Below are 20,547 nucleotides of genomic sequence, written 5' to 3' on the forward strand. Positions count from 1 at the left end.
ATATATTCAATATGTTTTCACAATAATGTTACAACATATATAATTCAAAATGTAGGTGGCCATACTTATTTTCATAGCTAATCAAATCACCATCATTTTGTTATCTTTTTCCGTGTTTTAACAAAACAATACATTAGTTATTATTTAAAAAAAAAAGAATGTCCAAAATGTTTGCACTCGCTTGATTTATTAACCATAATAGTCAGTATACCTTACATAAGATGGAGTGTCAAAAGAATCTTCAAAAATAAAATCAATTTATATGTCAATTAGAACCTCTTGTTGCACGCTTTTGTCCGATATTCTGTCTCCACCATACAAACTCAACTTTATTTATACTGTCCCATAGCTGGTTCCCTTGGGTGAACAAGTGTGCTCAATGTTTAATGAACTAATGTTACAATAATTATATCAATATTTACAACAAATGGTCAATTTGGTTATAAGCCATCATTGCGTCTCTTTCCCATTGATCGGCGCTGACTGTTTGTGTAAAGGCGGTAAAATAATAGATGCTGGTACCAAATCAAGTAAAGTCACGGATATATCTTCTAGAGATAGTTTCGTATTTTAGAAAGTAGCGGACGCGTTTTAATAATAGAACACATATTGTATTTGTACGAACAAAATTGCAAAAGTATTCTTACATGATAGGATGTATGTATATATTGTCTAGTCGTGTGGATGTTATTTCGAAATATATTTCCCACGGATAGTTCGTATATAAAATAAAACAATTTGATTGGACCATTAATAACTGAACGATCTTTATATGTTAGCGCAGGCTAGTTTTTGGATAAAATAGTTGGTGAAAACGAAATATTGATAGCCTTTCAATAAAGGAGATTTTTTTGGTTTAATAATACGAAGTGAAATAAACGGTTATTTATTTGTTTTACGGGAGATATCTATTAAAATAAAACACTTATGCAAAAGACGCGGACGAACTAACTTTTGGATATCTTAAACTCTAAGGTAAGTCAATGATTTATACGGTATTTACATAGCATTTATTCATAAAGATCTGAATATGTCAAATTGAAATATTGAAGAAATGATGCTATGTAAGTTGATTAATATTTGAAACATCTTGAAAGCTATATATGAAAAAAAAAGAAAATACTTTTTGAATAAAGAAATGGTACAGATCATTGAAAATAATTATCTTTAGATAAAACAAAAAGTCATGACATAGGAACATCTAATAAAAATAATATTCAGTGAAGGGAAGTTTACATATTGCGGAACTCTAAAAAAAAATTAAAAAAATGAAAACATATGTAAATTATCCGTTTTAATATAAAACAATAAGTTGTGACAAAGTTTTAATGCATAGGATTTCACAATGCATTCGTATCATAATATTTTATTTTTAGAAAAGTTGTATTCAACACCACTTAAACTTCATTTATTATTCATTTCAACAGGAATTTGTTATATTATATATAAATAATCAATACGAATCTTTCAGGTTTTAAAAGAGATAAAAAGCTATTGTTTTGTTTTTTTGTAAATGGTAGGTTATAGGGATACAGAAATTTAATAAATAATTCAGTTACTTTATCACATTCAATTATGTCAGAAAGTCATGAAAACCTTTTAGATGTACAAATATTTACCATTGTTTCAACAATGAGACCAAACAATTGAAGTAAAGATTTTCTAATCAAGTATCAACCGTTTAAAATATATCGATACATACATGAAGTGCACTCAAAAAGTTTCTAAAAACATCAGACAAGCATGGACAATTAATATATAAAACAATAACGAATAAAACATATCAGTGGATTCATGTGCTACATGTAACATACATGGATTAATTCGTGCAAGCACTAAACAACAAACACTAAACAAAATGTTTATTAAAGGTCCATTTAAACCCTGAAAAAAATGCTATCATTTTTCTCTCTCAAATACTTTTCATTTTTAGTATTCTTTTACATTTTCCAAAAAAATATCCATAGGCTATATAGATTAACCACTAGTATCTTTTGCTTCGTTTCTTTTAATTATATTGAGTTATAATTTAATAAAGAAGTCAAAATGGTACTTTGTTAATATTTTGCTCACTTTAATACTCATAAATGAACATTCAACACTACTTTCTGCCGTTTCAACACCTAAGACGCTCTAAATTCGTTATCAAAATATTATAAAACATATCAGCCTTTTCTAAAGAATAAAAAAATATTTCTGAGGCATAATGTGCATTTAAATGATAAAATTGCTGTCTATGAAAATGATTTCAAAAATTGGCTTTGTTAATTAACAAACTGACAGAATTCGCCGAATGATACGTAGTCGATATATTTATATACATTACACTATATGTCAAGAATGTCTAATTGGAATTCTTTATATTGATAAATTGACCGCGGAAAAATTGGGAGAAAGTTGATCAAATTTGCTTGTACATTTATCATATAGCTACTATTATTAGTTTAAGACGACCCGAAAGATATTTCAACATTATATGTACAAAGCGGGAACGAAACTCCAAAGCGATGTAAAATTTTAATCTTATAAACATGCCTTTAAGGTATAAATCAAAGGTGCCTTCAAACGCATAAAAGCTCCTAGGAAATGAACAAATATTGAATACTTTGGGAAAAGCTATAATATGAAAATAAGACATGCTATGCCTCCGAATGATGTGTACAAAAATTCAGGATCAGAAATGTGCACGAGAAATTTCCAGTGTCAAATTAATCACGTGATCTTGTGAAAGTGCATTGTAGGACATCTAAACATGTGATATATTGCCGCCGGACTTTGTATGGCTTTGATACCGCTATTAATAACTGATAATTGTCGATATTGGGTATAATGCTTACAAATATCATGATATGTCGTTCTCATTGCTGGCATTTTCTTGTCTGTCTACTTGTGGCTGACTGCGGATTCTAAATTTGCAATTATTGAAAAAATGCACACCGTTTTGTTGCGAATTTTCCACTTAAATGGAATTTAATACTGGTGCTGGAATTAGTTTGGAGGACTTCAAAAGGAAAATTGTTTCTCTACGGTACGTACTAGTAAATGTTACGTTCTCTTATTGAACGCTTGGCCTTTAATATATTGTTTTAATATAATTCTATAATATTTAGCTCTGTTGTACAATATTTCTAATCAAATATTCATGCAGAACATTGTCAAGTTAAGTGTTGTAAATGTCAGAAGCAAATTAGAGAAAAATGTGAATGTAGTATCAACAGATAATGCGTTCTAAATTATCACTTGAAAACAGTAGACTATAACAGTGAAAAGTTTACTTGGAGGATGCCGCCTTTAAATGTACGTTTGTGTTTTGAAAAGGTGCTTAATTCAGATAAGATATGTTTTGTTTAAAGGATGTTATCACAGGTAAGCATGCATGTCTTATCATTTTGAGATACGGGATTGATAAACTACGGAACTTTGAGTATCTTCATCTATTATATAAAGATATGTGTTTAAAATGTTAAACCTTGCCTCTTGGTGCAATCTTAATTGACTACTAGCTATTTTGGCAAAGTTTGTATTTATTTTAATACAAAGATGTACAAAATAACGCGCGTTTTATCCTAAAAATGCAATCATGGATCTTGCACGTGTTTCCCGTGCCTTGATTATTTGAAGCGGAAGCACGATTATCAACTGCAACTGGTTTCCCCTAAACTGATAGTCATTGATACACGATTAAAAATGTTTTTCTAAAAAGATAATTAAATATATGAGATAGCGGGAACATTCAGGCAAAATTTAAAAAAAAAAGGCATTTTATTCAACTACAAGTAGTTATGGTTATCCACTGATGCAAACAATTCCAAATGATTGATTTCTGTCTATTTAAACATTAAGGTTACACATACCTGAAAGGTAGACTGTAAAAATATTTGTTTTGTAGGCGGAGTTGTAACAGAAATTCAAAATGCCAGTATTGAAACAGTTACTCTCGAAATTACTTAACTGCATTAAGTGTAGGTTTATTTTCATAATACTTTTCTTTCAGAATTACAACTAAAGGTGAAAAGTGAAAATAATAACGTATGTGAAGCATTGGCGTGTTTGATCGGGTAGTATTTTTATTTCTTGGCTTGAACAGGTCAAAAATAAATATCGTTTTACCTCATAATAAACGTTTAGTATTGCATGACGTCATAGATTTCCAATCCGTAATGAATATGGTAACACCACGTTTCACGTCACGACAATTCCATCCGGTACTCCCGCGCATACCGGGTTTTTGTAGATTTGTAATGTATTATATCCGAGGTGTCGATTTTGAATATTGATTTGTTTGGTATGGTTAAATAATTTTCATATCCTTTTGCAGGTGATAGGACAAAATGTTCACCATAGACAAGATACTGTCAACCTCAGCTTACGCCTCGGTTGAGATAACTTGTCTAAGATTAACATTGTGTTATGTCACCCTCAGCGGGATGTGATATTGATATAATTGCAATTCATCACGACTACATTAATTTATAAAGAGAAACATACGTTATGTGATTGATACATATCGCCTGTACTATTGCTACGATAAGACTTTTAACTATTCTTAGATAAATTCATACCGGTAATTTATTTAACAAATATAAAAGCATAAATGTCGCACGGCTTAATAATCTAGTGTTTACAGGTTGAATTTAGATAATCCATTGAGAAACGGTAAAGTCGAAAGGTTCAAAAAGACATATTTAACACATTCCTATATTCGCACAACCTTTAAAATTGAAAGGAAAACAGGAACATTTTTCTCAGTATGACTTAACCAACATCACGAAGCTTAGCATGTTTTATAATTACAATAATGATCATAACGTGCATCTGTTTGTAAACAAAATGCTCAGCTAACCATACACGTTGCAACCGGTACCGTACGTCAATATGAACAAGTTTCAATTAAAATGCATTCTCTTATCTAAACTGCTGCGCATGTCAGACACTATCTCATGAGATAAAAAACAAGCAAACACACACCTTAAAATGGGGGAGTCAATTAACTGGGTAATAAGAAATTTCATATCTGTTTGTTTTAACAAAATAGTTATGTGCAAAGAGAAGATGATATAAAAACTGTTGATGCTTTAAAGCATACAATGTTTTGAATACTAGTATGTAAAGTCTTGAACATACTACAATATATTATAATATACCCAAGCTATAATCTACAGGTGCTAAGTTACTTTGTGTCTTAATCAAGGGATCATGAGTTCGAACCATACTGGTATCAAGACACCAGGGTCAAAGCATATAAAGAAATTCTCAAAGTTAACTCAGATCTCGAATATTTATTTGGCCAGAAACTGCCACAGAATGTATACTAGACCACTGCATATCATTAGATGTGAGAAAAAAGTATATATAAATTTGAGGTCTATAGTAAGTGGTACCTTTCAGGTAGTGGACTCAAGAGTGGTTTGAATGAGCTCCAAGCTTTCACCACAGTCGAGCTAAAAGTAACACTAATTAAAACTAATACATTCGTGAACAATTAAATGTTTGAAATTGAAAATGTTAACAAATGAATTATATTCATTCAATTCGTAAAGTATAGGAGTTGGAATGGAGATATAGAGGATATTTGTTTAGTTCAGTGTAAGATCGGAATATATTTCACCGAGTGAGCATCAAAAGTTATATTTCACGAGTGGCGCAGCCACGAGTGAAATATGAACTTTTGGTGTTCACAAGGTGATATATATTTCGATTTTGCACTACACTAAACAAATTTTCTTTTTATTACATGCAAAGAAACGTTTTAAAAAGACTTTTAACCTAATACTGAGTAAAAATCGCGCCAAATGATAATACAACGTGACGTCATTTACGACGTCACGTCATTAAGTTGGTACCCAGTACTGTGCACGCTGGTATTTCACTGAAACAACGTAAGGGGCTTAAATTCAAAACAGTGAAATTACCAAAGTGGTAATTTCACTGTTTCAAACAGTGAAATTACCCGTTTTATATCACTGATATATTTCTATAAACCACCGAAAAGCATGTAATAAAAAACATTAATGGGCTAGTGTGATTTAATTGTCCATAACAAAACAAACAGCCCGTCAATATTTATATATGTAACGTATTTTTAGAAGTTCTCCTGTTACATAAACTTCAGCTACAGCGTAAAACAAAATGAAGCAAATGTATCAGCCATGCCCGCGCTAAAATGACGTCGACGAATATATCGACGTAACGTCATGATCTACGCGTAGCACAACGTTAAGCTATAACTCTGTTCGAAAATCAGAAGTTAATTATGCTATGTACATTTCAGAGTTGTATTATTATGTATAGGTTGGTTAACTATCTATGGCTATACATTTATGAGAAACCATTCTCGATGGCGTTAAAATGTCTTGCATCCTTTATGTGTGCAGGCAATTTTCATTTGCTAATATTAATATTTTCCTATACAATATAACTAATATTCTGATATTTAACATGATACGATCACCAGGTGCTTAAACCGCACACCGTCGTCATTCTATCTCAATGGTATTTAATATCACACAAGAAAGTTCGTTTGATGTAAACACATATTGTACAGAAATATTATATGATTTCCTTGGAATTATTACTATAAAAACTTGGTCATATGAGACTTCTTTGCGCAATGTTTCTTCAATATTTCATGAACCCGAGGGACAAACATCATGTCGCTTGCATCATAAACAACATTTATGTCGCTTGTGTCTTTAATTATTCATTTAATTAAGGAGGACATCTGTGCGACACAAGGCCTACGTCACCTTGCTTGCTGTAAATTATTGAAGGCATGTGTAACTGGGAAACAATAATTCTATTGCGTCTGTAATGCGACAGGTCCCATAGAGGAAATTATCACATTTTTTAACACATTTCAACAAGAATTTCTGTTATCATTTGAGCATAAATAGAATTAGTTTCATTTGGTACAAATTCATAATAAAACCTTTTCAAGAACAGGAAATATCGTGCACGAAAACAAAGTTATAAATTTCATAATAGAAAGAAACTGGTACATAATACATCATTTTCTGCAAATTTCTTTTTCCATGAAAAAGATAATTCAATAAAAAGTCAAGTTATCACGGTTCGTGTGTCGGACTCGGAGATTGACTTTCCCTTAGTAGGATTTATTATATTATTTTCAATGGGATTTTTAATGGCAAAGCTATATATATTTTAAAAGAACGGGGCCTGCGTTGCCGAGTGAGAACTTCGGCTACTTTCATGTGAGGACGACTTAAGGTAGTTAACGGGGTGGGGAATTCCGTCTAGGTTCCCGTTTGTGCCTATAAACTGCACGGAGTGGTATCTCAAGTTTCCCCCAAAAAATAAAGCATATGCTTTAAAAATATTGTTGACAAAATAAATGATACTAATAAAATAAATAAACCAGTGATCGATAAACAAATATACATAAAATAACCATTTATCAAATGCTACTGTGATTTAATCAATTGAGGATGCTTAATATATTCATTTACTTGACATATACATGTCAAAAAAGGTAACAACAACAACTAAAATCAATAGGCAAAACAAAACTTTATAACCTAAGAAATGAATGTGTTGTTAGTAATTATTGTTTGCTGTTCAAAAAAATATGCGTTCCTAATGCTTGTCTAAGGATAACGGACCCTAATGGACACCAGTATAAAAATCATAGGAATCAGCCTTTTATTACTTGTATTCTTTTCTAGATAGTATAAGACATTTTTTTTTCTAAAAAAATAGCAACTCTACAATATTATTGTTTTTAATATTTTTATAATGTCACGCTCCAGTTTTGCCTTTTTGCTCAAATTTCAATCACTATTATGTCATATTTAGAGGAATTACTTTTGTATACGAAAAAAGTGGGGTTATTTTTGCGTGTTTTTTATGTTTTGTGTTTATATTTTTTGGTTTGAACATAAACAATTAACAAAATTACTTTTAGTAGACAGCGGTTGTTACTTTAAGCAATTTATATTATCTTTATTAATAGCTTTATGTACATGGACGAAAAACAGACACTCATTTTTGCGGACTCGAGTAATACACATCTCTTCAAACACAAAAAAAAAACATTGTACATGTGTAGGGTATAAAATAGGACCTAAATCCTCAGTGATATATAAATAAGTTGTAAAAATATAAACACTTTTACTATTTAGTACTTTTGGTAAAAACAGTTTGAATTTGATTCATACAGAATTTTACTTAGCCAGAGTTTCAAACTTGCATTAAAATTTCATTTATGCACATGTGTTGACTTATTTCTTGAGCAAAAGTAAACTTCAAAACAAAAAGACATTATATAATTTCAGTTGCCTGGACCACAGGCTTGCTATACAGTACTCAGGAAAAAGTCCGAATCAAAATATAGAATTTCCATTTTGATTTGTAATCCTTATGAGGTTTACTCCGAGATATATTTATATAATAAATGTATTGTTTATTATTATAATCTTCTTTTAGAGAACATTCATGTTTATCTAGAAAAAACTTGCAAAACAAGATAAAAAATCAAAATATCGAGATTCAAATTTCAAAACGATCCAATTGCTATCCATGCGTTCATGAAGCATTATTGTTCACTGACCTTTGTTGGCATACTGTATTATACAAAGTGATAGGTTTTTTTTTTTATTTGAAAGCAAACGCGTATATGATTCATTGAACCGACATTATTATATTGAATTACGTACATTGTACAAAGTTAAAAACAATTACATTCATACAAAACAGTATGATCAAACACTTTCTCTGTTACAATAAAATGTTCTCATTTGTTTAGAAAATAACTATGAATCGCGATCCTGATTGATATTCATTTAAAAACAAATACAAATTTGTAAAGTGTTTCATCGCATCCATACACAACAACAAGGGCAATACATGCCTTTAATCATTAATGGAGCCTCACGTTCTATTCAATTAGTAGACAGTTTACTGTGCTTTCATCACAGTTTTGTGCAGGCACGTTTTCCCAAAACAATCACAGGGTCGATACTTATTGAGAACAAAGTACCACACTGTTGTGAATGACAGATACTCGTTTCTTATAATAGCGCAATTTCCCGGGCTTTAGTGCTAGTTGTGTTTATGTTACACATAGGAAAAGACACATGCTATCTCCTGTCACAAAATGCTGACATGTTTCGTTTTTTGTAATGGGAAATGATATAATCTAGCATTTTAACATGACATACTGTTGTATATGGTTAGGATAAATTATGAGATTTTAACTAGGAACAACTATAAGTAATGAAGTAAATAAGTTAATAATTTTGTTATCTTAATATTTTATTTTAAATAATTTTATAATTTTAATTTTGAATTAAAATGCCGTCTAGCAAATATATCTCAGAGTGAAGAGTGAACCATATTTACCTTTATATTAATATACAATTTAAGAACTGATTATTAGATGTTATTGCAATTATCAATTAAATGGAAAATATATTAACTAATACAGATTTTATTCTGTTCAAGAATTTTCATGAATAAAAGTAACATTTGATTTTGTATGGATAATAAATATAATTCGTGTTCCAAACTGAACAAAAAACAATGATGATGTATTTTCTGATTAAATTTGATATTAGTTATCTTTCTGTGGATGTTTCTAAAGTTAAAATTTCAATGCATCCATCCGTGTTTAAATGTTGAATTCTGCTTAGGCTGGTGCTAAGGTTTGTGAACGTTAGCTTGCACTTTTCAATACCGTCCATAAACACGCGTAAATCAAACTGAGTCTGCGACATTTTCAATTCTGTCGTTTTAGACGTTCTTTAGGGATCTCATTTTTCTCTATTTGCTAGTATTGCAACATATTTGGACACGAAACATTGTTGTATCAATATGATGATATGATTGCATATATTTGTAATTGCAAAACATTATCATAAAAAGCTTTCGGAAAGAATATTATACATAAACAAAATCAAAATGCGTCTTTTTACCGTACCCGCTTAATTAAAGTAGATGACGTATCCGTATTATATTTTATAACTGCCAAAAACTTACTTCTTTAATGATCATCAAGATGTTTATATCAGAGTAATAATATAATGCATGCAACAGTAGAACACTAGACTGTGAATATCTGGCCACCCGGGTTCGATTCCCGGACGATGAAAGTCGCTTTCTTTATAATTTACCACGAAATCCTTTCTTCGGTCATTTGTCTTGTACCTCTGCTTTGACATGTACAGAAGTTATCAGTTCCTTGCAAACGTGAATGCGCTAGTACTAGCATGCCGGGGAAGGGTGCGGTGGTTGAACCGTGCTCTGGTGAGTGCAAAGTGGTTTACTGCCGTAAACTACCAACAACACCATCACACACTCAAATGTATATACATGTATGTCGAAAGACTGCACTGTTGTAAAATTAGTATAAAAGCTTACCTGATTTTCTGTTTGTAGCATAGGTCATTCATCACAACTGCAATCACTTAAAGTACGAAATAATACATTATTACACAACGATTTTGTTTCTCGCTCAAGTATCAGGTTATGTTATAAAATGCTGTATATTATTATCTGTATATATTGCTAGATAGTATTTGATACAAAAAACTCATTTAAGCCGCGCCATGACAAAACCAACAAAATGGGTCAGGATCCATGCTGTTCGCTAACAAACTCTTTAACAAGGAGAGAAATTGATGGCGAACAGCATAGATCTGATCAGACGGATGCGCAGGCTGGTCCGGATCCATGCTGGTCGCAAACCAATTAAGTTGGTTTTATCATGGCGCGGCTCATTTGTGAATTAATGTGTATCAGGAAAGTGCTTTGCATTTCATAAAATGTTACTGTGGAAAAATTACCCGGAACAACAAATTAGCGGCAATACCATTACGCTTTATATTTTATTACATTAATTCTTTGCATTTCTTAAGTTAATTTATATAACTAGCGGAAGTTTACTCCCACAAAATATCAGAGTATACGCTATGTTTAATACTGACTAGTATAATTATGTTATATTAAACAGGATGTTCGGGTTAACAGCTTAATTAAGATAATGGCAATAAAACAAATCATAACAAAGCGAGTCAATTAATGGATGTAATTTCATCGTGCAATTATACCGAACAATGAGCAAAAACATTAACTGGGATGATAGATCCAGTATTGTGTACAAAACCTACTGGCGTATGGCAGGCATAAGAAACGTTACCAAATTTACATGTTCCATTTTTTAATGTTTTTTCTTCTTCAAAGATAAAAATATAGGTATTGAAACGTGTTTATGCTTATTACTAATTACTATACACTGTTTGAAACCGTAAAAATTACAACAGAACATAAAACGTATTCCTAAATTTTAGATATCGAAAAAGTCGCAAGAAGTCATAAAGATTTATTTTTGAGAACAAAAAATATGTTTTTAACGATAACATAATTGAAATTTGCATATTAACTAGAAATAAGCTGGTCTAGAACTATTTAAATTTGATATAAAGTGTTTGTGTTGCAACGATAAAGAAGACGACTGTCACTTTCGTTTGTTAAAATGTTCAAAATGAGAAACATTAAAGAACGGTAAGATAATACAAATAATTATTTCATCTTATGCTTGCAAGAATGAAAACCATTCAGTAAACCAGACTCTAAGGGTTCATAATTATGACAATTGAAACCTAATTGTATGTAGTTTTGATTAGTCCAATTTGTTAAAAACAGTGCATTTAGGAACTGCATTTATTAAACAATTATTTCATTTACCAGGTTTAGAAAAAAATAAACATGAGTCATTTATTAGTTTTATCACGCAACGTTTAAATACTACACTATGTTGTTCTTTTTCTTTTATGAATAGTTATAAAGTAAATGTATTAATAAATGTAAAAACTTTGAATATGCTAAGTAAAATATCTAATACACATATTATTGTATTCTGTGTAGATTAGGTTATTACACATTATTAAGTACAATATTTGACAAGAACACAACTGTCATATTTATATTGGACGAGGCGTAAGGCGAGTCTGACTCTGAAAATGACAACGAGGCTATAATAGATTCTATATGCATTTGATATTGAGATTTTGGACTCTGGAAGTGGAAACGAGGCTTAGTTGATAAGATTGAATCCTAGGAACGTCACGTGGTTCAAATGCTAAAGACTTATTGGTTATAGTTTTAACTTGTTAAATTAGTATCAATACATGTTCTATAGAATATGAATATTAGTTAAGTCCTTTAATGTCTGAAGACAATTCTTAGATTTTGAATGCGCACCGCGTCTCTTTAAAATTTATTATAAATAAACGTCTTAAAGCATGCACTTTCCTCTGCAAAACTCGTTTCACTAAGGAATTGTGGCTGCTGAATATTTCATTAAGTAAACTCTTTGTGACGTGCTATGTAACACCGCACTTTGGGGTCAAACGCACTTTGGGGTCCGACCCCAAAGTGCGTTACATTTCGCACCGCACTTTGGGGTCCAACGCACTTTGGGGTCAAAATCGAGAAATTGACCCCAAAGTGCGTAATTATGCTACATATCAACGCACTTTGGGTTCAAAAGTTCTGAAGGTGTCAACTGAGTTCTGCTTAAATACTGAGTTCTGACTTATTTTCGATCTGCGACATTGAAATATTTGAGGTGGAGTTCAAGTTGGCGATTGGATGCTAAAGTGATAAAAGTTTCATTGATTTTACAACTTGAAATATCTAAAATTGTGCCCATATAACAAAGTACTCTAGTACATAAATTGTTAATGTATCCTAAAATTAAAAGATGCTGCGAAACATTACCATGTTCTGTCAGTCATTTACTTGATAACTTTTTGTGCCATATTAAGCCCCATTTTAAATACGATGGGGATGAAAAAAACTATAAAATACTCTATTGCAATGTTCTGGTGAAATATCTAGTTTCTAGATCAGACTATAAAAAGTGATTTTTACAAATACATTATTAAGTTTATGAACAAACTTAAGTTTTTTGTAAGCTCAGTAACAACCGTTCGCCCGGTGCTTTTTAACGGGAAATCTTACATACTTCTTTGGAAATGGCAAACATGAATTTTTAATGTTTAAATAATAGTATCAGAGAAATTTAAGACACTTGTTACCTGTATAAAGAAGCGATAAATGTGGAAAAAATGGATAAAAGTAGCAAAATGTAAACTATGTAGTATTTGACTTTCATATAAAGTACTAATTCACTATAACTGTACTCATTGCCAAAAAGCAACAGATGAAAAAGATGGTTCAGATAATTGGCCAATGAGTAACTTTTTGGATACTATTGAAGTATACCAAAATTTAAAAAAAGCTTAAGAAATACAAATAAAAGTACAATAGGCCTCTGAAATGTTATTTCTATAATATCGGGGGGATAGGGACCCTACCATCCCGTCTGGACCCCCCCCCCCCCCAGTGAGAACTTTACATTATTGTACTTTCTGATCGCAGATCAGGAAATACAATGCTGCCATTCAATCTCTGGCACAGCGCTTCACGAAAAACCTAACAACAAGTAGTTCCCAAAACAGCTTAAAATTAGCAAATCGGATGTAAAAGAAAGAAATATTTTTATTTAGTTACAAGTATCCAACAAATTTTAACGTATTCAAAGTTTAAAAGTAGTGTTGACTTATAGCATTGTCAATAAATGCACAATCACAAATTACGCAGATGAATATCAATTTAAACAATGAAAATGCTTTTTTAGCGATGTCGATTACCGAATACTGCAGATAAATCTGACTGTCGAGTAGTGAAAAATATACATGTTAGACTGTTTTGGCAATGTTAAACAACAGGTTTATCGTGAACAAAATACCTCGAAATTAATAAGGAATACAAACTCTAAAATTCTATAGAATTATTTGAGTTTATTCAGTTTTTATTCGTATAACTGCCCCTTGGTGCAGGGGTAACGTCTTCGTCCAAGCTGCGAGAGGTTTCGGGTTCAAATCCCAGTCGAGACAACTATTTTTTAAGTGTTTTTTAAGCCACGATATGCAAAAATAAAGTGTGGCTGTCATAAAAAAATTAACATAAATGATTTTTGATGCAACTCTGGTCATGCAAAATTCCGTATGTGTCAAACTCAAACTGTTAGTAAAAAGTCTAAACGCAGTCGCTGCATCTCGGTGCCCTGCAAGATGAATTATAGTATATAAAAATAAACTTACACAGGAAAATACATACAGATATACAATACGAGTTAGATGTCACAGGTCAGAAAATGCCAGAGAGCTTGCAGCCCTTTGATTATGAATGTGTGACTACTTAAATAGTTTATGCTATTTTTGTGTACTGCCTGTACGGACCAGTACTTAAGGCCGGATCTACACCTAGTCAAGTTACTTAAATGTCATATTTAGATAAGCTAAATAAATGGTCATTTTAGCATATAATCAGGCACAATTTTTGGTGTTTACATAATATATATTTTAGTTCGATTGTGTAGGAAGCTATAAGCTTATAGACACACTTTCGAATCCGTTCCTGGGACCAACCAGTACTGAGCAATGAGTGTTAAGTTTCTTACTCAATGAAACAACGACTTGCCCTTGACGGGGTTTGAACCAATGCAGCTAGCTATCATTAGATTACTAGTCCGACGCGTTAACCACTCGACATGTCGGCACAATTTTTATTAAAATGTCTTTATAAGATTTCCCAGAATTTAAACCTTTGTAAGACTATAATATTTCTATAAAATGTATAAATAAAAATAAACGGGAAAAATGATGCAATAAGCTAAAAACAATGAAGTTAATGAAAGGTGTACATTCTTTTGATATAAATGGAAAATTTTGAGAAAAAATACATTTTGAGCTTAATAATTGATACAAGTTCTTTATTTGATGAAAGTTCTTCACTCATTTAAAATCCCTATTGATTCTACTTTAATTCAAGACACATGGTTTGCCTCTATTCAATACCTTGATTTTGTTTACCATTGGCTTTGACTGCAATATATTATTTGAAACATCATGAGAATTCATTTTATTGATTGAATTTTTATGATCCCAAAGTGCGGTCGCTTGTCTGATGTTACAAAATGCATATGTACCTGTTTAACGCACTTTGGGGTCAAAATTGGACCCCAAAGTGCGTAACGCACTCTGGGGTCCTACCCCAAAGTACGTAACGCACTTTTGGGTCCGACCCCAAAGTGCGTTTGACCCCAAAGTGCGGTGTTACAGTGCTATCTTTTTTTTCTGATTATAAAAAAAATGCTCAAAATGGCAATGTTATCGTCTGCATATAAAAATCGTCTGCATATAAAAGCTTTGTACATTACACCCACATCATTGGCAGACAATCGTTGTGAATGTGTGTCTGCATTTAGTATATGATACAGTGTCATCTATCTCATTGAGTATATATATATTTTTACCGACGCTCAATTTTGAGATCCATATGGGGTTCACCCCCCCCCCCTCCCACACACACACACGAAAAGGTGAAATCAACATGTTACAAGCTATATTTTGCTTCAAGCTGCATGCTCCCGACGACACAGCTTATTTGAGACAAATCTTTTCAAGAAAATTTAACTTGAGAACATTGTACCAAAAAATGTGATTTAAGATTCATGTAATAATATATATTAGTATGTTACCTTGTATTTGAGGTATTTGAGATTAAGGACTTATTTTGCAGTACTTATCACCATATTTCTAACGCGTGACAAACGCAGTAAAGGCTGTTTTTGCTTATTTTAACCTTTATTTGTGAATTGCCGTGGAATGCAAATACTGTTTGAAATGTGTAATTTATTTTCTTATTTTCTTTGGTCACTTAACAACAGAATTTTACTTTTAAATATTTGTTTATAAGCACGAACCTCGGGGCATGCTTCTTTAAATAGGTAAAGCATTTATTTGTTTTTTGTTAAAAAGCAAAGAAAACAAAACTATCATATTAAGAATAATAAAACAACAACAAAAAAAGAAGATAAAGGTATGGCGCAGGCGCATGCGCAAAACCATAGAGAAGAAATTCTTTAAGGTCAAGAGCAATTAAATCATTGTTATAAACAACTTATGCACATTGAAAATATCACTGACATTTTTGTAGTACAACATGACGACTGCGATGTTTTTGAAATGTCGATTATACAATAATAAGTTATATATTTTACACCGTATAATAATTTAAGTATTATTAAAAATAGTGAACAGTCAATGTTGTAAGATGTTCTGGTAGAAGGTTTTTTTTAAAGGTACATGCCTCCAGATGAGTCAAAATATTTCAATAAAATCAAACATGAGAAAAGTTAACAGTTTCAAGATTCAATTTTTTTTTTAATAATACTTTACATATTAAGTGCGATTAATGACTGATTTTTCACTATTTACAACTATATTTCTACTGCGTTACTAACGCAGTAAAGGCTACATGTATTTAAGCATATTTTGACCACTTTTTGGCAATTTACGTATTGATAATGTGTTAATTGCTTCCTTTAGGTTACTTCACAGTGTTACACATCCAAATACATCTTCAAATTTTTTATGAAATTTAGCAATTATCTGGAAGCATACTCCTTTAATCGGCTATCTTCAGTTAGGTTGTCGAAACGGCAAACCTGTGCAAGTATTATACACGTACCATGGCATTAATGTTTCATACTTTTGCTAAAATGATATAGTAAATATCATATAGCTATGGAAATATATATTTCAATAAAGAATGCAAACCCGCTTCGTCATTTTACAGCTGTCAACATGTTCAGGTAAAAGATATGTTCCTTAGATCTTTAACAATGCAAACAAAAAGAAAATTGAAACTGTATAGTAGTAACTGTAGATACTTACTTAAATGTCTCATTAAAGGAACTCCACTGAAGTCCAATAGCCGAGAATTATTTTCATTTTAATTCTTCCATAAATCACCTGGTGCACTTAAAACTGACAACTATGCGTAATATGGTATCTAAATTGCTTGACGTACAATTGATAATCGATTTTTATGCGATTATTTTGCCCATTTGAGTGAAAATCGTTGCAACGCTTTTCATTTCAGGATCAATGCACAATAAAATTGATTATCCCTGGGAAACGAAAGAAACGAATGATCTAAAATTTGGAACACAAGTTGATGGTGCAGATCTACATCCTGTTAAAAAAAAGTCTTAAAAAAGACATTTGATCTCCTTATGTTAAAAACCTCAGCGGAGTCCCTTTAATACACAGCAGATATACGATATAGTACTCATGAATAAACGTATTTTGATACTCAGTTACTATTAAGATATCAAACATCTGCTTATCTAAATGCAATATATTACATTACATCTTTGAATACGTTCAAAACAGAAGCAGTTACTATCGATATTTGTTTAACGTGACGAAAGAAAGCCGTACAAAATGTTAAGGTTCAAATACTATCACCATAAAACAAAAAAATGTCAGTGTTTCTACATTCGTTTATTAAAGCGCGGATCAGGTGTCACATGATTTAGCAAATGGCATGATATCATTCTTCTATCACAAAATTACCACAGGCTTACTTATGGTGGCTGATTTGGTACATTGCGCGTTGCGTTGTCGATAGCGACAACGTAACCTTTAATTATCGTTATCGCCTATTCGTCTTGTCGTGCTGTCGGCTTGTCGTCCAGTCTCTAGCGAAGCACGTCAAACGGGGCGTTGTCGTGTGGCGTGTTGTCGCGATGCCGCCCTGTCACTAGGCTTATTAGGCAACACGACGCACAAAAGCGTTCCAAATCAGCCACCATACTAATGTATAAACAAGAATCATTCCAATTGCGATAATGTAACAAATATTAGAAACTTTGGAATAAATGTACTTATAGAAGTTATATATCATTCTTGGTGATTAAATTCAAGTTCGTATCAAATTTATCCGAAAACTTTATTAAACTGCATGCAGGAAACAGTTTTTATGGCTACAGACAGAAAATAAAATAGGAACGTTCTCAGACATACGGAATGTTTTATACATTATTCGAACACTCCAGTCTTTCAATTTTCATTTAAGTTATAAAGGAGACGTGCATAATTCGTGATATTGCTAAGATACCAATGCTTCCCTTAAATTCAAGGCGGCAATTCAATTTACACACGCAGAAAGTGCTGCCCATACACGTGTCGTCTGATCACAATCTGCACTCATATCTTTTCAAACATTTCATTCCTTTTTATGTTGTTGAAAATATCTGTAAAAATGATGAATGTTTTAATTTGAATATAATGATGGATTGGATTATTTTAGCGTGAAAATGTTATACAAAGTGGTGATGTAATGTAAGCTACCAGCGGCATTGTGCAAATTCAAGGATCGAAATCTTTATGATGTATGTAACAGCGCTATATTTGCAAATATTATAAATATATTATATGATCGTTTTATTATTATCATTATTATTATTATTTTCATTTCCGTAAAAAAAAAACATTATTCGAATTATTTTACTTTCCCACACCTTTGATAAGTACGAATATATGAACGCCTTGCATAGTAAACTCCTTATATACGGTGCACTATTCCGTGTCTACATTATTATACAATGTATATATTTTTGATAAACTATAGTATCAATAATGAAAAAAAGTCTGTCCTAAAATATAGTACTTCTTACATAAACTCGTTGTGTTAACAGAACAAGCTTTGTAAGGACCCAGACTGCGTTATCAATCATTAATGAGCGTTTGATGAAGTGGAGGACGTTCAGAATTCTAAATTTTGTAGACACGCAATGGTTGTTTTTTTTTTCAACACGAGTTTTTCTCATTTGTTTATAGGAAAAGAAAGAAATTTAGATACCAGACGTATCATTATTCAAATAATATATTTGTTTCCTTTCTATTTAAACAAAAGAGGGTGTGTGAAAAAAGTGAACATACATTTGTAATTTGCTTCCTTTTCCTTTATATAAATTATAAGTAATTGTGATGAAGATTTTTTTCTGTGTTACTGCCAGTGAAAACAACAATAGACTTATTCAAAATAATTTAGTTGACAAAAAACGGAAAAGCAGATTCAATTTATATGTCTTGTTTTTTTATTTGTTCGTTTCTTCTTTCTTTGTCGTTTGGTTTTGGTGTACTTTAGTCAAGCTCTGAAGAAGTTATTCGTGTCAAAGTCAAATAGTTTATTGGTACGTTCATTGCCATGTGTTATGATTTGCGGTTTTTGATTTAACATAAACATTGCACAAGTACATTCATTAATTTTGTAAACATACATAATACATGTAACATACATAATAAGTACAGAAAATTGTGATGGTGTATTTGACATATTTACATAATTACAAGAAATAGCAGGGCAAAAAACAATGTTTTACAAATTAATATTATTAAAAAAAAACCAACGAAGAAGAAAATTCGGAACAGAAAACAAAACAGTTTTTTTTTCAAATGATATGCGAATTATTTAGTTAATTTTATCATTACGTTTTTCGAAGAAGTCATTATATATGTACTTTTATACGAAACAAATATAATTTGTAATTTGTTCCATAATATATGTAATACATATACATGTAGTGCAGGCGCATGATAAAAAAACATTTTTGGTATAATTATGGCATTATTTGACTGTGTAATTACACACAATGTCTCAGAAACAAATCAGTTTTTCTTTCTAATCAAAGGGCAGACATAAGTTTTATAATGTTTAAATAATGGTATTTGAACATGTTACATGCTTACATAACATGTGTAAAGAAAATAAAATATTGCTGAATATAAAACTATTCTTTATACTCGTAACAAAATGTAAGCAAAGTTGCATAAATATAACTTTATCAATTGCTAAAAAGCAACAGAAGTACAATAGCGTTCAATTATTTGGCCAATAAGCAATGTTTTGGAAACTATAAAAGAACACCAAAAATAAAAAAAAGTTTTTGGGAAATGAAAATAAAAGCATTTCTGACGCATTATAAACGTTATGAGTACAATTTTATACGAGCCCGTTATCATCATACAACAATATGGAATGCTGATGAAAATCTACACAAAAAAGAAACGTAAAATTAATGACGTCACGCTATGAAAAAATATTTGACAAATTGGACGATTTACTTAATAATTCATATTATCTGGTTTGTTTTTTGTTCGTCTGATTTCTTAACTGCAATACACATTTGTGTTGAAGTAAAGCACCAATAAGAACAACAACGTCAAAAAAGAAAAGAAAAAACGCAAAAAAGAAATAAACACTTGAACATTCATGGAGGAAGATGGAAGATTATAATTAATGAAATAATGGATATATGATGATTGAGTGTGTATAATACCCGTAACGTTAAAAACAGAACGTCTCCAGATTGTGTTTAAGCAATTTAATTTTAAAACAAAAACAAAAAGATAAAAGATAAATAAATAAAATTTTAGCAAAATGTTTTTGTAGTTACAGAAATGAATAAACATTATTTCAACAGAGTCGTACGTTCAATGTACATTGTATTATGAAAAAATAAGACTTCATTCACTGTTTAAATCACCAAAATTCTTATCCGTTTACTTACGGATTTTAAGAAAATTCTTAATACTTTATGATTTATTTCCATGGATAGCAAGTGGCGCACGCTAAGTTAAAACTCGATATTTGAGCCGCGTCATGACAAAACCA

At 31.2% G+C, this 20,547-nt stretch overlaps 1 protein-coding gene across 3 annotated transcripts in view; it reads left to right on the top strand.

The window, feature by feature from the left end:
• The first annotated feature begins 469 nt into the window (after window positions 1-469).
• Window positions 470-20,547, top strand: part of LOC132737283 (uncharacterized) — a 35,436-nt gene continuing 15,358 nt past the window's right edge. The window contains exon 1 of one of the 3 annotated variants that reach the window (XM_060724543.1): window positions 470-975. The gene's annotated coding sequence lies outside the window, so the exon portion shown is untranslated. Of the gene's footprint in view, window positions 976-2,815; window positions 3,029-3,225; window positions 3,367-20,547 lie in introns of those variants that run through there. The other 2 variants (XM_060724544.1, XM_060724545.1) reach the window with 2 other exon arrangements.

The sequence above is a fragment of the Ruditapes philippinarum genome, unplaced genomic scaffold (genome assembly GCF_026571515.1).
Source record: "Ruditapes philippinarum isolate M1 unplaced genomic scaffold, ASM2657151v2 ctg3595_1_1_1_1, whole genome shotgun sequence".
Classification (NCBI taxonomy): Eukaryota; Metazoa; Mollusca; class Bivalvia; order Venerida; family Veneridae; genus Ruditapes; species Ruditapes philippinarum.